Source organism: Fukomys damarensis, unplaced genomic scaffold (assembly GCF_012274545.1).
Source record: "Fukomys damarensis isolate Sample0158 unplaced genomic scaffold, DMR_v1.0_HiC HiC_scaffold_33, whole genome shotgun sequence".
NCBI lineage: Eukaryota > Metazoa > Chordata > Mammalia > Rodentia > Bathyergidae > Fukomys > Fukomys damarensis.
This window is the reverse complement of record NW_022900945.1, coordinates 7,117,657-7,137,244: the sequence shown is the minus strand read 5'-3', so window position 1 is coordinate 7,137,244 and position 19,588 is coordinate 7,117,657. Positions and strand designations below refer to the sequence as shown.

The following is a 19,588-nucleotide window of genomic DNA, read 5'->3' as shown; positions in this document are numbered from 1 at the left end:
AAAAAAAAAAAAAAAAAAAAATCTTATCAAGTGATTACACACTATTTTTTTCAGCAAAGTAAATGAGGATTTAACAGTCTCCCTCAAAGTAGAAAGTAGATCCACTATCACAGGCATTTCACTCGTGTTTTATGTAACCTTGGGTATTGCATCTGCAGTTTTCAACCTTCACATTTTACATTTTTGTCAGGAAGCACTATAACAGGAAACCCTATGTCAATATTCTACCAGGAAGAAAACCCCTGAAATAAAGGAAGCAGCCATATAAAGTAAACAAGTTGAAGAGGCTCATTTTTCCTTCGTTAACTAGGCTCCACACGGCTGTTGGAGCTGCCAACAAATGATTTAATGAGTCCAATTTAAAAGGGTCTTGTCTATGTAAGATAGATGTCTTGAAAAATACTTTTAAAAATCTCGCAGCTATAGCAAAGGCTACTACAATATACCCTGAGAAAAATTTGCACTGTCATTTCATTGTTTTTCTAAATATCTAACGGGCCAGCTATTGAGCTAATAGCAACAAGGAAGCATAACACTCCCATTATGTGAGCATTTCCTAACAGCAATGGTTAATAAGATGTTTCAGGAATACCAGCTCAAAAGGTTTATCAACTGCGTGAAAAAGTGACTAGTCAACAAGTCTTTCTGAACTACAGTTTCGTCTTCTCCGCCAATCACTTAAATGGCCCTGAAGAATGAAGCTTTGTCAGAATGGCTGGCGATAAGGTGCAGGATGTTTACACCAGGCAATGCCAAGGAAAGGCCCACATCTCCCATGGTGGGCATTGTCTCGGGTAGTGGTACTTGGTTTTAGAAGGGTTATAAATGTATTAGATGAAACAGATGAACCTTTCTAAAATCCATTTCCCGACTTCACGAACACATCTTTTTTCCCCATGTACAATCATAGGCAGGTTTTAAGAGTGATGAGCAGGTGCCAAACGTTATCTCTGAATACACATGATTCTTCTTCCTTTTGTATAAAGAAAAACTGCATCTTTCTGATCATACCTTGGCGACAGATAAACCACATCCTACAGCTTCTAAGACAGTCAGGCAGATCCAATTTTGTTAAATGGCCTGTCCCAGCCTCAAAGCTTGTTTAATTCTTTAATATGAGTAAATCTAAATTTAATTAGCCTAAATAGGTATTTTTGCTTTTTTGAATATGCAGACATGCTGTTATCCAGAATTTGCCATCAAAAATCAGATCAACTGAAATCACCTCTATAATGATACAGTGGAACCCTTACAGTGGACTGACTTACAAATTCGATCCATTCCCGAGGGCTGGTTGTAACTCAAGTTGGTTGTAAGTCAATACGGCTGAGATCTGGATGTTCACCTGGGTACACACTATAGATAACAAGAGATAGATTAATCTTCCATTAACCTAGTTAACCCAAGTTGTTCGTATGTCAAGCCAGTTGTAACTTGAGGATTCACTGTATGTCCATTTACTAAAAATGCTTTAGGAAACCATAAACATGTGACTTGAGCATCAGTACTGAAGGATGTATGCACGAAACAGAAGCCTAGAAGCTTAGAGAGCAGATGTGATTTAGAACCATTCTCATGATGAAATTATTCAAGGAGTCAAAGAAATGAGAAAAATTAATGTCAAAATATTTTCACATTAAAAAGTAATTAACATATACTGCATAAATTAAAGAAATGTCGACAAACAGACATAGCCATAATACAAATACCTTTCCAAGCCAAGTTTCAGTTTTGGTAAATATAGTTCCTGTGACTAGAAAATGTAAGCTATTTTGCACAATTCAACACATGTGCCTTCCTTAACTTTTGTAGCAATCTCAAGAAAACCAACAGGGAAAGTAGTGGGTGAAATAAATGCTACCAAGAAGATTGAGAAAACTGGCCAGTTGTCTGGTCCGTACAGGCATGGACCACACCATGCTGAGCTTTTGTTTGCAGTCCAAATCTCAGACCAGCATTGTGGCAGGCTCTTGTTTGTACGGAACGAGTAGAAAACAAATTTCAAAATGTCAAACGCTGCATGCTATTTTCACACTCCACTCTTGTTTTTCAATCTTGAGTGGTTTAAAATGAAAAGTAAAGAAAAAAAGACGGAATTTACTCCTCAAAAAAAAAAAATAGTTTTGATTTCAGTAACCATAACAATCTCCTCAATCAAATGTTATATTATAGGAGGAAAAAGTCTCCCAATTTTTTGACCTGTGTGAAATATAAATACAATCACAGGTATCACCCTGAATCATTTGCATTCCCTTATTACAGTGCAAACATGTGATTAAAATAGGAATTTCTAAATTTTAAAAGTATAAATCTGAATTATTTTCATCCATTATTATAGCACAAATAATAACAGATATTTTATAATTTCTAAAATTAATAATAGTGCCCCCATATGAATGAACCTCATTTAGCAGGCCCTTTGGCAACTTTGGTTCCAAAAGACATAACTTTTCTTTTCCAGATCATTTTCTTGGTTAGTAATGTTTGCAGTACATGATGTTTACATTGCTTGTGCAGCTCTGGTGCCTGCATGTAACACACTTTCATTCTTTAATTTCTTTTCCCTTCCCTGTCTCTGCCCTCCCTCTATCTCTTGATCCCCTTCTCATTTGAGAAAGACATACCTCCCTACATCCTATAATCTTCATTTCCCTCTTTATTTCTGTTTTGCGTTTGTCATATAAAAGAAACTACATGATATTGAAGCTTGTGTGTCAGGTTTATTTCACTTAACATTACGGTTTCAAGGTGCACCCATTTTCCTACACATGACTCGAGTTTATCTTTCTCTCTGGTGGAGTAGTACTCCATTGTTTATAAATACCACATTTTTTTTATCCACTCTTCTGTTGATGGGCCTCTAGGCTGCTTCCAAGAGTCAACTGTTATGAATTGTGTGCTGCTATAAACATGGGTCTTAATCCTGTTTCTTTGGACATGCAATCTCCATTTTAATCTGATTCTTCTGCTGTTTTCACATTTTCTGACTTTTTAAAAAATTGTATCTTGCTAAATTGCTTCACGCATGAATCACTTGTGGAAGATTTCATCCTATACCTTGATTTTTGCTTCTTAGAAGTTGGATTTTGTCTTTTATATTTTAATTTTTTAATTAACTTATGAAAGAGCTGTAACAAGATAGTTGTTTCTTTTTCTCATCACTGAATATTTTTTCTTATTTTTCTCATTATATCTATTTCCTGTAATACTGTGTAGGTGACCTTTTGTTTCCTTCCTTTAATATCAGAACTCAGTTTGTTCTCTCTTTCAACTTGTTTAAAGTTTGGGGGTTCAGGGGTTATGTTTGAAGTACATTTTTGGTCCCTGAGGACATGACAGAAAGTGTAGGTGAAGAAAACTCAGTTGACAAAAGGAACTGACTTGCTGTCTCGCCTATGATCCCAGGGTTCTGCTCTTCTATAATTTGCCAAACACCCTAAAGAAGGGCTAAATTTATCTAACTGTAGGAAACATTTCTCTTCCCAGGGGAATTCAGAATTCAGTTTGGTCCTTCAAATCCTTCCCAGTATTGATTCTTGTTTGCCCCTTACAAGAATAGAACCCTTGATGATAAATTGTGTTCAATCTTGATTAGAATAAAAACCGTGCTTCCATTTTGCACAAAACATGTCCACAGTGTATTTGCAGTTGAGAGGAGCCACCAACTTCTGACTGCTGGGGTGCACGGAGGATGAAAGCTTTCAGAAACCTTACCCAGCAGCCAGCAAGGTTGTTCCTACCTCCACAACCCTGCTTGAAATGCGAGTGTCATCTTCAATTACATGAAGTCAAGGCTGCAATAGTAGCATAGTAGAACGGCAAGCAAAGAAGGCTTAGGCCTCAGAATGCTCTAGCCCAGTCACCTACGTTTATCTAAGAAACATATACACATCTTATTTTAGCTATGATTTTCATTTTTCTAACATCGGTAACCTAATTTAACTCAAAGAATAAAACTTCTTTCAGAGAACATCAGCATATATCTGAAAGAAGTTTTATTATATATATATATATATGTATATATACATATATATACACACACTAATATACATATACATACACACTAATATATATATAGTTTTTTAACTGCCAAAGAGCCAGTTTGACAAAGGAAAACATTACTATGTGTCCCTAAATTTATTTTCTCCAGGTACAAAAAATTAATGAAAAGCTTTCAGGATTTGGTTACCATTCCCGATGACTTCTGGGTGGTGGAGAGAGTGCTGATTTCCTCCAGGGTCTTCTACTCCTTTCCAAGGCTATTGCTCTTGCTGCCATGGCTGAGCTTTTGTTTGTTTCTCTGGTTTTTCATTAATGCTTGCTTTATTGCATGAGAGATTCTATACCAGAGCACCATTCTACATCTTTTTCATCTAAAGCACACAATTTGATTCATTTTTATTTCTTCCTAGGATGTGTTTTCTTTTTCTCCAGCCTTAGAGCTGTTTAGTAGGTAAACACATGTTTTTGGAAGATAAGAATCAGAACTATAGTCCCTCTGATGGAGTGTTTTATATGTCAACTTGATGGGGCCACAGGGTATCCAGATATTTGTTTCAGCATTATTCTGGGAGTGTCTATGAAGGTGTTTTTGAGACAAGATTAGGCTTTGAATCAGCAGACTACCCTCCCTAAATTGGTGAGCCTCAACCAGTCAACTGAAGGCCTGACTAGAACAGAAAGCCTAACACGTAATTAAAAGAAGCTCTGCCTGCCTTCCTGTCTTAGAGCTGGGACACTGGTTTTTCATTTGGCAACTCTTTATTATACACATACAAATGAGAGAGAGAGAGAGAAAGAGACAGAGACATAGCTTCTATGGATTCTGTTTACTGGAAAACCCTCACTAATACAGTCCCCAAATACTTCTCCCCATAGCAAAAGAGAGAAGATTCCAGTAAGTGAGTGTTTATAATATCCAGAAAAGCCCTTGTGATGGACATTCATCTTGGGACTTAGCAGCTAAATAAATTACAGTATCTTACATGATAAGGTGACAGCTAGACCGAGTCTCAGAATAACCCGTGTCTGTCACTGGAGTTACATGGCATCATTATTCATAGTCACTGATTTACCTGGGGGCTGACTCCCAAGGTGATGAGAAGAATTCAGATTTATATACATAGACTTGTGTTTAGGGACTAGATTAGGAGGTGAGGGAAGTGGGGGCGTCCGCTGACATAACCCCTGAGAAAGAATTCAGACCAAGTCAGGGTGGAATCTCAAATAGCAGCTTCACAATGGGCTTGAGAGTTAACGACAGTAAAGATACAGTGAAGTGACAGATGCTGAAATCTCACCCAAACCTAATGATCCTGGTGCCATTATACACTTCTAGGAGGAAAAGCACCGTGGATATGAAGGAAAGCGATCCTTAATAATTTAATGTTTCAGGGTCAAAACCATGCCCAACTTTATAGCACTGTGAAAAAGAGAGAATCAAAAGCTGGTGAATCAGAGTCTGAATGACTACCATAAATGCAAATGAAATGACATGATAGAAACCACTAATTTTTGAACTTAAGTAGAAACGTCAATATTTCTAAAAATATTCATGAAACAATGGTTGTGGCAGAATCCCAGGAACAAAGTCAGAGCAGGCTGTAATGTGAAGAAGAGGGCTTTTGTCCCCACATCAGTGGCTACAATGTTTGCAGAGCTGGACCAAAGCCTGTGTGACTCACAGAAACATGTCAAATAGCATGCAGGCTAGGACAACTTCCCCGCCAACAGCTGCTGCAGAGATCCGAGTCCTGATCTGTGAAAGTGCAGGGCTCCTGAGTGAGATAACATTGTGGCTTTGGCTCCAGACCACATTCTATTGCTAGAGCCCCTGCTCTCTTAATTGCATTAGTACTTCACTAGTTAACCATGACCTACCTTTGGTCTGTTCCGCTCTTTTTGCAAGAATGCTGCATCCTTCTTTTACAAGCTTTACCTATGTCAGCTGATATCACTGGGTGCCACACATATCCCCCTACCCTCTTCTATTTGCACTTGTATAATTAATAAATACTAGCAGTCCTGGTTTCTTGGGGTCCTCACCTCATGCTCAACGAGATCCATCCCACTTTGCTGCTTTTTGTTTAAGTCTTGTTTCCATGTTTTTCCTTCACCATGCATCATACTGCCTTGCAGGAGATCAAGACTCTCAGCTGGGGTCCTCAATAACTGGTGCTCGATGTGGAAGCTTGAACCCCCAAGGGATGGCCTACCCGGTGAAGGCCAATCAGAGTGGACAGAGTGTGTCAACAATGCAGAGCCCTTGCATGGCCAACTGTGATGCCCAGTGAGAAGCAAAGTAGAGTGAGTGAGTACTTCCATGCAAGTAGGAAACCAGATGGGATCAAAACATGCGGTAATCACTTTCAGCTGAAGAACAACCCTACTTACAGTTGCTCCACACCCTTCTTCAATAAGCTCATGGTACTGGCCCACAGTATCAAAGAAATGGTGCAAGAGATAGTCAAATATAATCCTTGGTTCTTACAAGCAAGAACCTTCCATATGGAACTTTAAGAGCATGTCAGAAATAGTTTCCGGACAGCTGACCAAAGAAGAAAAGTTTCTCCCCTAAGTCTTTAACTGAGACCTTGATAGCCCGGAGCCTTGTGGGCTCTGTGGGATGCTTATAACCGGCCCAAGAGCCCTAGAGCTTTTCTCCACAGCAGTCAGCCACTGGTGAGAACCACTTGGTTTCAGTTTTAAAACAACTGCTCACCAAATCTGCTGTTCTCACACTGCGAGCACATCTCTCCCAGAAAATGTGACATCGTTACAGTTGCCTGCAAACCCCAGGGCTCCCTCTCTGAAGGAGGTTGAGCTGCCTCCCCTTCCACCTCGGTTGCTAAGACCACAGGGCATCTCCATTGGAGGTGGGGAGATGAAAGCAGTTGTATTCCTTTCCTCCTTCAGCCCTAAAGACTGAAATGCCAAAATTATTTTACTTTTGCTGACTGACACTAATAAGCAATAAAAAATTTCTGGACACATAGGTGTGTAAGTCTTGTGCTAGGGTCTGTGGATTGAGGTAAAATAGACAGGTCACTGGTGAAGACTGTGGACACTACAAACACATCCACCCACAGCCACAATACAGTCTGAACAACTACCACACAATTTCCACAGCCACAATACAATATGCTGGGGAGGTAACAGGATAGAGGGGTTAAGAGTACAGGTCCCACAACCAGACTCCTTGTGTTTCAAACTGCTTGTCACTGCTGTTTGTCTGCTATTGTTTTACCTCATTCCATGAGTAAATAAGATAATATTCATTGCATGCTAAATAATTCCTAGCCACCATCACTAGCCCTTCAGCCTCTCTGATATGGACTGTTTGACACTCCCAGGCATATAGTCTCCATCATCTTACACTGCTGTAATTACTACTATAATTATTATGATAATGAGTTCCAGTAGCATCCTAAAACCTCTTCTCCCAGCAGCACACATCTGTTTTTGTGGGATTTTTCTTTTAAGCTACTTTGTAAAGGTCTGAGGGCAGAGATTCGTTGAAAATGTTACTCACAGGAAATCTCCTGCCTGTTAATCTGAAGAGGCAAAGTTGCTGCGGTTGATCTTGTTCCTTCTAAAAGTTGGTCAATTGTAGTCATTATCCCTTCACCCAGACACAGCCCACCCCCCTCCCTGTTTTTCCACTAGGGGTCTTTTGTGCTCTAACACAGGTTCCACTGCACAGCCTCTGCTCTTCTTACCAAGCTCAGTGACAGTATTCCCAGATACATGACTGTCATTAGTGGTTCCTCAAGCTCTGTGGGCACTAATTATATGATCTCTGAACCTGTGTGTCTACAAAGTCAACATACTAAAAGCATCTAGAGACAGCTCACCAGAACTAGCCCTAGCAGCCGTGTATTTTCTACATAACACTAAGATCTTGCTTTATCTATTCCCTTATTTTTAAATAAAATTAATATTCTCATTTGCACCTTACCTAGTCCATGTCCCTGATGGAGGAAAGCAACCAACAAGGAAAAATGATCATGTTTTCTCTCTTACTAGTTTGGTAGTTTCAAGATGCAGAAACAGAAAGCCTGATGGGAAAAGAAACTGCCTTGTTCTATGTATAATTTATCAACTTGAAACATTGTGGTTCTAATCATAAAATTCGAGAGGTCAGTCTTATCTCCACAACGGTGCTCTGAAGATTTTCTAATAGGATGGAATGTGTTAACTAAGCATAAAATTATAATTACTAAAATGTGATGGGGAAGAAGGGATGCAGATACAGAACATTCTGTGAGGGTAAACACACTGTATAAGCTATGGAATTCGGAAGAGTGATTGTAAGGCAGGAACAGAAGGAGGAATAAACAGGGATGTGATAGACCCAAGATGTCTGCAGAGGAGAGAATTAAGAACAAGAACTAGGCGGGAGCATGGCCGGGGGCCTGCGCGTGTTGCTGCAGCTGCATACAGACCTGCCTTCACTTAAGACTGAATTTAATCTGGGGCAGTGTTACAGCAGTCTTACGGAGATTATGGGAGGGCTTTTTGATGCCAGCTCTAGGGAGGAGGGGAAAAGGTCAGGAAAGCATAAACATGATCTACATCACAATATGCTGTACATTTAGTAACCTTCAGGAGCAGATGATAAAGGCAACCAATGTATAACAACCATTGCCTGCACTCCATTACTCCACCTTAGGTAACAGAGCCTTATTTTAAATAACAAAACATTAAGCCTATTAAAAGGATTGACCTACGCTCCACTTTTTTATGCTATGCTTGTTCCTAGGCTGTGTTTTTTAATAGTCAAGTAAAAGAGTTTGGCAAGTATTTCCTAAGGACATCTACACAGTCACACATCACAAATGTCCCCTGCAGACCACCCTTAACATGGTGAGAGTTGGCTTATTACACACCCACCTCTACCTCCTAGATTGCAAACTTTACAAAAGCTAGATGATTTCTAGTATCATTAGCAATAATAACAATGAGTAACATCAATTCATCACTTATTTTCTACCAGCACAATGTATTATTTATTTAATTTTCTTAATAACCTATAAAGAATTCATTTCCTCACTTGTACATACAACTCTACTTGTGGGACATCTGTTTTGGTTGAGTACAATTCTAGACACTGCAACTGGATTCTCAAACAACAAATACTCTGGCCCAGCCTAGATGAAGTTTACTTTCAAGTAGAAGAAACAGAGTAGAAATAAATATACAATAAGGCAAAAGAATTAAAAAAAAACCAAACACCTTCAAAAAAGCGCATGAGAAAATTCTAACAGGTAAAGCATCTGTGCTAATGAGGTTGGAGGGAATGACGGGGTGGTAAGAGATGGAGCAGAAGTTCTGTTAGACAAGGTGTCTGGGAAAGTCTTATGTGACGGGAGACATTTGAGGAAATACAGAAATGAGCAAGCCAGTGACAATGGGCCAGCTGGGAAAACATCAATTTATTAAAAAACCAGACAACAAACCATTCTGTCTGAAATAAGTGAAGGAGAAGGAGGGGTGAGCTTGCATGCACAGAGAGCAGTCAGATCAGATCATGGAGGTCTTGGCTTCAGGTCGTTTGGAAGCAATGGGCACCTCCACTCCCATGGGTTCCACAGGCTTGGATTCAGCTATCCAAAGGCAGAAAACACTTGTGGGAAAAAATCATGTAGGGATGTTTTCCTATCATTATTCTAACACAATAGAGTATACACGTGTTTCTATCCCACTTGCATTTATTAGGTATTAGAAGTAATATAGAAATGATTTGAAGTATGGAGGGGGATGTGCTCAGATTATATGCAAATGCCATGCCATTTTCTGTAAGTGCCTTAGACATCTACAGATTGGCTATCCCTGGGGATCTAGGACCCAACTGTCCATGGAAGCCAAGGGGTGACTATGGTCTGCATCTTATTCTAGGAGCAATAGGAAGCACTGAGATGCTCATCTCCAATTCACTAAATAACAATTTTAGAAATTGAGGTTGTTTGCTTCAGGGGGGAGAAAGGATGTAGGCACAGAACATTCTGTGAGCGGAAATGTACCATATAATCTGTAGAATTCAGAAGAGTGCTTACAAGGCAGGAGCAGAAGGAGTCTTACTGTATCAGCCTGGCTGGCCTCAAACTCATTATGCAGCCCAGGCTGGCCATGAATTCGTGATCCTCCTACCTCAGCTTCCTGAGTGCTGGCTTACAGCATGGACCACTACTCCCAGGGAAACTGAGGCTTTCCAATGCAACTTGAGATCATCCAAGTAGTAGGTAGAAGGGTTGACATGTGAGCACTGTTCCTTCTGACTCCAAGGACATTAGTTCTCGATCCTAACTCTTGATGGAGTGCCTGTCCACAGTACATTAGCCATCATAATGATAATCATCACCACCATCATTGCTGTTTTGCAGATGAGGAAGCAGAAACTTTCAGTTCTGAAGAATTCACGATGTCACAGTCAGTCAACTGAGGACTCACGTTTGGATGCAGGTTTTCTCCTTCCAGAGTAAACGTGCTTCACCACAGAACCTGTGTGGTTTGTAGCAAGCAGTAAACATTCAGCAGATATTTCCTGAGAAATTACTAAGTTAAGAGATACACAACACTCCACTTGGCTCTATGGGAAGTCGAAAAGTGAATAACATAGAGACTTGAGTCTTTAAAACTAAGATAAAGTAGGGATTACCAATTAGCTGAACTCAGAGGTAGAATTGTTCACATTCAGTAGCAAACATTTACTTGATCCATGATATGTCTCTGTCACTATGTCAGGCCCAGGGATACAAAGTATTGTTAGACGTGGTAAGATAAGAGGTTACACCATAGATCACATCTTTTGATGAATCAAATGATTTCACAGAAGAGACCTGAAAAAAGAATAGAATTGTTTTGTCCTCCTTGAGTTTATTGGTACATTTTAGGTACATAGTACAGTTACATTCGGCATTGGGATCTTGCACCTTTACATGACAGGTCTTGGTTCTCATTTTTTCCCCTTATCCCTGCCCTTCCTTCACCCCCTCCTCCCTTCCCTATTTACAAATACTTTATTTCTATTTTTTCACTTTCTCATGTTAGGAAGGGTGGGGAAAGGAAATAAGGGAAAACAAAAAAGAATAGAATTTAGACTGATGAAAATATGGTAACAGTGGCAAAGAGAAGCACAGACATAGAAAAGTTGGGGTGGCCCATGAAACAGCTGAGAGCCCAATTTTGTTTTGGTTTTTTGATTTTTAAGAAATCTCATTTCTCATTTTTTCCCCTTATCCCTGCCCTTCCTTCACCCCCTCCTCCCTTCCCTATTTACAAATACTTTATTTCTATTTTTTCACTTTCTCATGTTAGGAAGGGTGGGGAAAGGAAATAAGGGAAAACAAAAAAGAATAGAATTTAGACTGATGAAAATATGGTAACAGTGGCAAAGAGAAGCACAGACATAGAAAAGTTGGGGTGGCCCATGAAACAGCTGAGAGCCCAATTTTGTTTTGGTTTTTTGATTTTTAAGAAAATTCACAAAAAAGGATGAAACCTTGGAAAGGAAGTTGGTAATTATATTTTGGGTAAACATAGTGTAACAAGCATTTTTATTCTTGAAGCCTTGCCTGATGAATTTCAATTGAACTTGAAAAAGAGGGTTCAGGTACTAAGTTCTATATTATATACAGGTTTCTGTGTTGGAGCCAAAGAGCATTAAGTGATCACTGCCCACTGTAAGCATGCCTTGTTATTTCATATCACTTTCCTAAGTGAGACCATTTTGTCCACAACTGTGTTGATTTCTACGAATAAGACAGCATCAGAACCATACCTTCACTTGGACTCTGTAAGAACTTACTGAATGAATAAATGGGTGAATAGTATAAAGTTTCTATTGATTTCCCCCCAAAAGTCATGTTTGTTGGTTAGGAATGTGCAGCAGTTAGGGTAGAGTTTGGAAATCTGGCCCAGAAATTGGAGGAGCACACTCCTAAGTCTGGCCCCTCGCCCTTCTGCTCTGGCTCCAGGCCACCAAGGACTAAGTAGCTTTGATCCACCACACCCTTCTGCCATGAATCTTCTGTCTTCACACCTACCCACAATGGACGGAGCTCAATGAAACCGTGAGCTCTGTAGATTGAACCTCTCCTCTTTCGGTTGTGGGGGTCGGGTACTCTGTGCCAGGGGTGGGAAGTCTGGTAATATAGAATGCTATTTTAAGCCCCTCATCTGGTGATTGTCAAGAGGGCAGTAGCACCACAGGGATATTCCAAGAATCTGTGGAGATGTGTCTGCTTATAATGAAGAAGGGACCCTAAAAATAAGTAATGTATGGAGACAGAGGATACACAGGAGAATCTTCTATAACAGAGCTTCTGATCACGCTACCAAATATTCATGTAGGTAAAACACCTGTTCATAATTATCTGAGTCTTATTCCTAAATCCCATTTTCCAAATAAATATAAACTAGGTGAAGGAGCTTGCAAGTAGATCCTTCCCCAGCTGAGCATCTGTGAAAACAGTCCCAGCTGAAACCTTCATTACAGCGCTGTGAGTCAACCTACCCTACCAAGCCACGTTCAGACTCCTGATCTACAGAAACTGAGAGCTAGTGAATGTGCATCATTTGAAGCCACTGAGTTTGTGGCTGTTTGTATACAGCAACAGAAAACTAATAGAAATAAGTTCATTTGTCTTGGGCTGCATAACTCCTAAGTAATAGATGCAAAACATCAAACAAGTCTGTGTCCAACACTGAAGTTTTCGATTGTTATAAATATTAAGATTGGGGAAAGTGAGGGCCAGTAGCTTATATTAAATAACTTTAATGTAGCAATTACATGAAGAGAAAGGGCCATCTGCCAAGAGTGGGAGGAGGCTGGTAGTTCTGGTGCTCAGGCAGGTGGTCTAAAGACACAGATTTGGAGTTACCATGCTATACACAGTATGGAACACAGAGCATGAGTAAAACCACTCAAAGTAATAAAATTAAGAAAATCGTAATAAGGGAAAAGAAAAAAATGTGAGAGAATGAAAAGATGGAAATAAAGTGTTTGTAGATGGGGAGGGGAGGAGGGGGTGAAGGGAGGGCAGGGGTAAGGGGAAAAAGTGAGAACCAAGACCTGTCCTGTAGAGGTACAAGGTCCCAACAATGAATGTAACTGTACTGTATCCCTAAAATGTACCAATAAACTCAATTAAAACTGAAAATAAATGGTGAGGAAAATGGAAGATCGATACTTAAGGGGTGATCGGAAGTGAAGTGAGAAACAGAAACAGAAGAAAGAGTGAAGAGAAAAATTGGAAGAATGGTACCTTGGGAGCCAAGAGAAGATGAATTCTGTACAAAATATGTAGAAGGCAGTGTTAAACACCACAGAAATAGCAAACAGAAGAGCGCTGCAAACGTCCTGTTACATTTAACAATTAGAAAGCAGTTAGTGAAACCATTTGACTGACAGCATGGAGGTTGACAAGTTGCACCTGGAAATTTTCATAGCTCTGCGATCCACATGCTGAGCAGCAGGGCAGAGGGCTGCCGCATGCATCCCTGCGGCACTTCACACAGATTAACATGGATTAATTTATTTCAGTTCGGATTACAAACATTTATTTTCTAAGCATCTATAAGTCAAAGAGATGGAGTACAGATGGGCAAAGTCACTTACCAATACCTCATTCCACCCGCCTTTCTCCAGCTTTGTGACAACAATATAGAGGTGCTTTATCAAATCCTGTGCTGAACTCAAGAAACAAGATATGAGTACATATTTCCCCTGATCTATAGCTCTGCAGCCAGTCTCCCAGGTGGACTGCAAGGGTCTGCAGAAGTTTTCACACATGAAATCCTAATTACTTCTCACGCCTGAAGCCAGCCATAGTACCAGGAGTCGACGATCATCTCATTTGCAAAAATTATGTTCATTTGTTAATTTCATGGCAGGCCCTGCTTTCATCTTCTCTCAGATATGCACCCTGCTTTCAAAATGTCTGAAGGAAACCGGCTCATAGGAGCAATATAAGTTTATAAGTAAACACAGCCATGTTATTTCTGCTTATATATATAGTTTTTTCAACCTGATCAAGAAAATTGCAATGTCTCAGATTTCTCTGGTTTGAGCCTGGAGCAATGGGTAAGCCAGCAATCTTTTTTAAAGTTTGGCCAGAGGCTGATAGTCCACTGACCTGAAAGTAGTGGTCAGTGATAAGGAAAAGAGCATTAGACAAAATACAATGCCCAGAGTCATTGCTTGCTCCCAAGTAGCCTTAATTGTCTCCTAAGCAGAATGAGTCTCCAGTGGTTGAGTCTGTACTGTCTGCGTGATATGGTTATGAAACTGAAAAAACTAGACCCAAAACCTGAGCACAGAAATTACTGCTAACTATACTCATTCAGATTAGAAAATTTTCAGTTAAAAGAGAATGTGAGAATTAACAAGAATGCACGATTTAATACTAAAAAGTATTTATGGGAACGTGAGAAGTTACAAATTTGACAGAACAACAACAACAAAAAAAACCAAAACAATAAACCACATGGAAAGCAACTACTAATTAGATATCGAATCAAAATGCCACTTGCACCATTTTGTTTTGTTCGTGGATGTTTCTGGAGCACCTAAAACAGTGCCTAGCCTCTCCTAAGAGTTTAGAAAGTTTACTTTTAAAAATGTGGTGCCAGCAGCTCCTGAGAAGTAGGAGTCTCAGACAGGAACAGTGCAGGAAGGTGCTTAAATCCCCCTTCCCCTTACTTTGTACCAACTGAGGCTGCGCTGCGAGAAAATGTGCACAGCATCCACAGAGGCTGAAGATGCATCAAAGAGAGCCGTGTGATTGGCACATGATCACAGCTTGGTCACTGGTTGTCATCTTTGCTATTATTATTGATGGGAGTGGCTTCAAAACAGGTCATTCCCAGGGTCTGGATTCAGCTCCCTGGTGTGCACCTGCCTCAAGTACAAGTTCTTCAGTTAGATTCTCAGTACTGAAGAAAACCAAGTCAACCCAAACAGGTCATTCCCTGTACAGGGCTGCTCTTCTTGCAAAAGGGCTGTAAAAAGCCTACTGTAAGCCCTGGCCGGGAAAGGTCCTGGTCACACCTCCTCAACATGTTCCCTGGATGTTTTGACACTCTGTTTTCCAAAGGTAGGCTCAGGATAGGCGGCTGTTTCTAGTACTCTTTTATCTACGGGAGAGTGAAAAGAAAGGGCTGTTTTTCTTGGGAGCAAAGGAGGTTTATCACGATGTAGTCACTTTAGCAGCCGAAAAAATGAATTTGTATGGAGATTGGAGCCACGCTGTACAGAACTCAAAAATCAACAGACTGAGATGACTATAAATTATAAACTGCCACCTAGAACTTTCCACAGTACTCTAATCTTAGTCAGAGTAATTGGTCAATTTCCTTAGGCAAAATTTGAAATGGTGAAGTCCATAAATATAAATGTCCACTTACGGGTAATTCTTCCTCCTCGTCTTTTCTCTACCCTGTTATCACGACACTCTCTTAGACCCTGGTTCCCGTTTCCTGAAGCTCTCTCCAATGGCTCAGCTCTCCTGAATTTTCACTACTTCCAGTATGCTTGTGATCGTATTTATTATGTGTCTTTCATTAAGTAACTATCCAGCTTCTCAGTGTATTTGACCCTCAATAACTGAATGAAGTAAATATATATGAGCACCATCATTTGCAGAGGAAATAAAGCTTAGAGTTGATCAATTCCATAAGCCATTAAGTGGTAGAGGCCGGGCAGTTTTCTTTCAGAAGCTAAGTTCTTTGCATAGAGAGTTGCCGTAAATCAGGATGCCTCTACGCCCCCGCAGAGCTCATGAAGAAGGACAAAGGAAGAAGTGGAACAGGCCACGCCTCCCTCCCCTTCCTCAGTGCCTTCGGCATAGGACGGACCCGGGTTTACTGCAGTCTCAGCTGAGGTCGTATGTAGGGGATCAGGGTGGGGTTCAGAGAACGGGGTCCTCTAAGAAAAATGATACAAAATTACGGTACATTATGAGGGATGAAAATATATACTTAGAATAGAAGTGTTAATGAATTACAAATTTTAAATCTGGCAAATGCCGCTGTTGGGCACGGAATGGCAGGCCTAAGAGCGGTGCTTTGGCCTGCTGAGCATCTTGAACCAAAGGAGACTGAGAGTCACCAGAAGAGGCCTCCGAATTGAAGCTTCTCTCCGACCTTCCCTCCGGGATTTTGAGGCCTTTCCATTTCTGTGGACTTGTTCCCAGTTCCCCTCGGGTGTGCTCACTGCAGGGAGCATCTGAGTGCTTCGTTACCTTCAGGGATCCCAAGCCCGTACAGGAGAGAAACATCTCTCTTCTGTCCCTTCTGATTCTTTGTTGGAGTCCACACCAAAAGACGGACTAGTTTAGTAACATATGTAACACTAAAAGCAAGTAACAGAACGATGATTTCTCCAAAATAAAGAGTTTTTTCTTTCAGGAATACCAAGAGATTGGATCTGTGATCTTCAGGCCAGCGCGCACGCTGCATGCACCCAGGGAAGCCATGGAAGGCAGGGGGTTTTCAAGGGCAAAATGAGGACAGCTCACCTCACTATCCTGACACAGTCATCCCGGGTTACTGGGCTTCACCAATCAGTGACACAGGCGTTACCAGACAGGCACCCTCATCGAAACAAACTTTTTACAAGTGTGTGTGGCCTTTGAATGAGGTTGTAGTTTCAGAGTCCTTCTTATCCCAGGCAGATGTACGAGGCCCCTCTCTTCATAACTCTTGGCTCCATTTTGGTAGGAGTTAACATTAGCAACTCCATTTTGGTGTTGGCGACTTAAATACACATGGAACATGCCCAGAGAAGTCAGTCAGTCTCAAAGGAGTGGGTTAGAATTCAAATGTAAACACAAACTCCATGGAAACAAAAGGGGAAAATACCAGTTACAGGAAGGAGACCAGGGAAAGCATGGTTAAAAATAAAAGTAAGGTTTGTCATATTGATTTAAATCAGTACCTTCTTCTCCTCTTACTGGTGAGACTGTCTTGTGATTTCAGCCATCCTTCTTTTGGTGGCATAGAGAGGAAGCTAATCTTACAAATGGAGATTTTCATTATAAGTGTAGATCTCTCTTATATCGGAATAATTTGTAATCTGTTTGCATAGCTGCTTCTGTGTCTATTTCTCCAAATCGACTCAAATAACCCTGTCCCCAAAGATGCATATTTTGGAGTGGCGTTCTCTGGTCTCCTACACCAATATTACTATGTAGGGCACAGATAAAATAATTAAAACAAAAATTACAAAATGTTGCATCTATGAGATGGATCTTGAAAGAAAACATCGCTGCTGTAAAATGACTAACACAGTCAACAATTTCTGATTGTTCTCTGCTAAGTTTAGGGGAATGAGCTGCTATTGCTGTGCAGGTAGTTAGATACTAGCGAGAAACAGCTCCAAAGTAGCATGCTGTGCCAGTGGCTAAATGAACAAGGTGTCAGTGTATAACACATTTATAATCATGTATTACCTCTCAAAGCCAAAAGACACAAGGACTCTATTTCCAGAACAAGGTTGCCATAACCAAGGGCCCAAGGACACCAGAAAAAGGAGCATTCTTTAAAGACCTTCTAGCCTTGGCCTGAGACCTGATTTAGATTAGAACTTTTTCCTTCATACATTTCTTTCCTAAGTCTCTTCGAGATGAAGTGTCAAAGGGAACGCTGACCAACAGTGACATCCAGTAAGCTCTAGGAAAGATGCTGATAAGCGTACACATCACGGGGCTGAGACCATGCTAATCACCACAACTCCCTGAACCCCAGGAATGACTTCTGTGCATCAAAGGCATCCAAACTCACATTCAGGGCAGATGCCCACACGGCACTACGCACCTTCTCCCTGGGAGGCAGAGTGCTCTCGATAGCTGCTTTATAACAAACTCTGCCGGGAGTTCTGCCTGGCCACCTGGGTGTTTCATCTGAATTCTTTCTTCGGAGACACAAAAGATCAAAGAACAAGGAGCACTTTCTCACGGCTTCAAGACCTGGGTGGCTGTGTGGTACATCTGCCTCCGCATTAAAGTTTTCTGAGTGCTTGTGGCACTTTTTCTCATCTTTCATCACATCTACTTTGTCATACAACTGATTGCTAATATTTTTAAGCAGTGAGTTACCATTTCCCAAACTTATTTCCTTTTGTGGAATTTAAAATCACAGGTATTTAGATATTTTCAATGAGCAAAAAAGTTAAAAATAATTTTTCGATAAAGAATGGGCTATAACTGTTGTGGATTAATCAGTGCTTTCTCTTCAGGTTAGAACCCAAAATAATGGATTTGTATTTTACACCCAATTTTTTGTTTGCTGTTTCATTTCATGCACATTTTCCATTATTACAGCTAACTCTTCCTAAATTGTTTGGGATATGTCACATTAACTTTTTTCATTTTGAAGTTTTCCCAAGTGTTAATGCGAAAATGGATCAAATTTAGCAAATTGAAGAAAGCCGGTTCTATTGTTGCCCCTGAGAGGTGAATGTCTTTCACGTAAAAATGTATTAATCCTAATTACTTTTGTTAAGCTCTTCAAAATAATACTGAATGTTCTCTCTGTCTAGGCTGTTAGTCAAGACATGTGTGCAGAGGCATTTTTAATTGAATTACTTGTAATCCAAGTAAATACAGATTCCTTATACTCTGTGGAATCTTCAGAACTTTTTGTCACTATACACAGCTGGTCTAGAGGCTCCTGTGTGTAGTAATGACCATCTTGTTAAAAACAGCTTAACCAAAGCCACAGATATAACCACTTAGTCTTGGAATAGCTAAAACAGGCTTTCATCATAGTTTGATTCATTTTATTTTATTTTCAAAATGTCTGCTCAAGTAGCATTTTCTTCCTTTTATGCTGTTTGAGTCTCTGTAAAATTATTGGCAACATTTTCAAAAACAATTTTTCTATTATTAAACTGCATTGAAAAATTATTTCTCCATGAAGCATACCATTTTGAAAGATCACAGTATTGAATGAACACAATACCTTTATCGATATAAAGCTACCTCTGACCTGTATGAACAAAAAAATTGATTTTTATTTACTATTCTCTTCTTCTTCTCTTTGATTTCTTGTTTGGAAAGCAGTTCCCTATTTTCATAATCTGTTTAATGAGACGTCCTTTCTACCATCTATATTTTTATATCTTCAAAAATAAAATAATTTTTGGAATATTGACATTTCTACCATTTTTTATCTCCATTTATGTTTCTGGTTTCCATTCAGTTGCTTCCCTTCCATTATGAGTATTGTCTTTTAAAATTATTTCTCTATTGCATTGAGCTAAAGTTGCACAGGGATTTTTCTTATAATATGAACATTTTATCGTTGATAAATATTTGTGGAAGTTCTGTCACTGAAACACTTGTATGGTGTAACTGGAAGAATTTTCCACAGTCTAGCTGCGTGAATTTTACTTCTATAACAGTATCTCCAGAGTTGTATACAACAGCATACATTCATATTATATTACATCTTTTAATCCTCTACCAATATGCAGTATATTGGAACTGTAAGAAGTGTAAATATCCCTGGAAGGCACACAGTAACTTAATTATCCATGGGCTTAACTTCAGAGCCTGAAGCCAAATCAAATGCATGCTTCTGTTGTCTG

The 19,588-nt window shown here is 39.9% G+C and overlaps 1 pseudogene; it reads left to right on the top strand.

The window, feature by feature from the left end:
• LOC104848994 overlaps positions 1–6,293 on the top strand; it is a 17,179-nt pseudogene extending 10,886 nt beyond the window's left edge.
• The last annotated feature ends 13,295 nt before the right edge of the window (positions 6,294–19,588 follow it).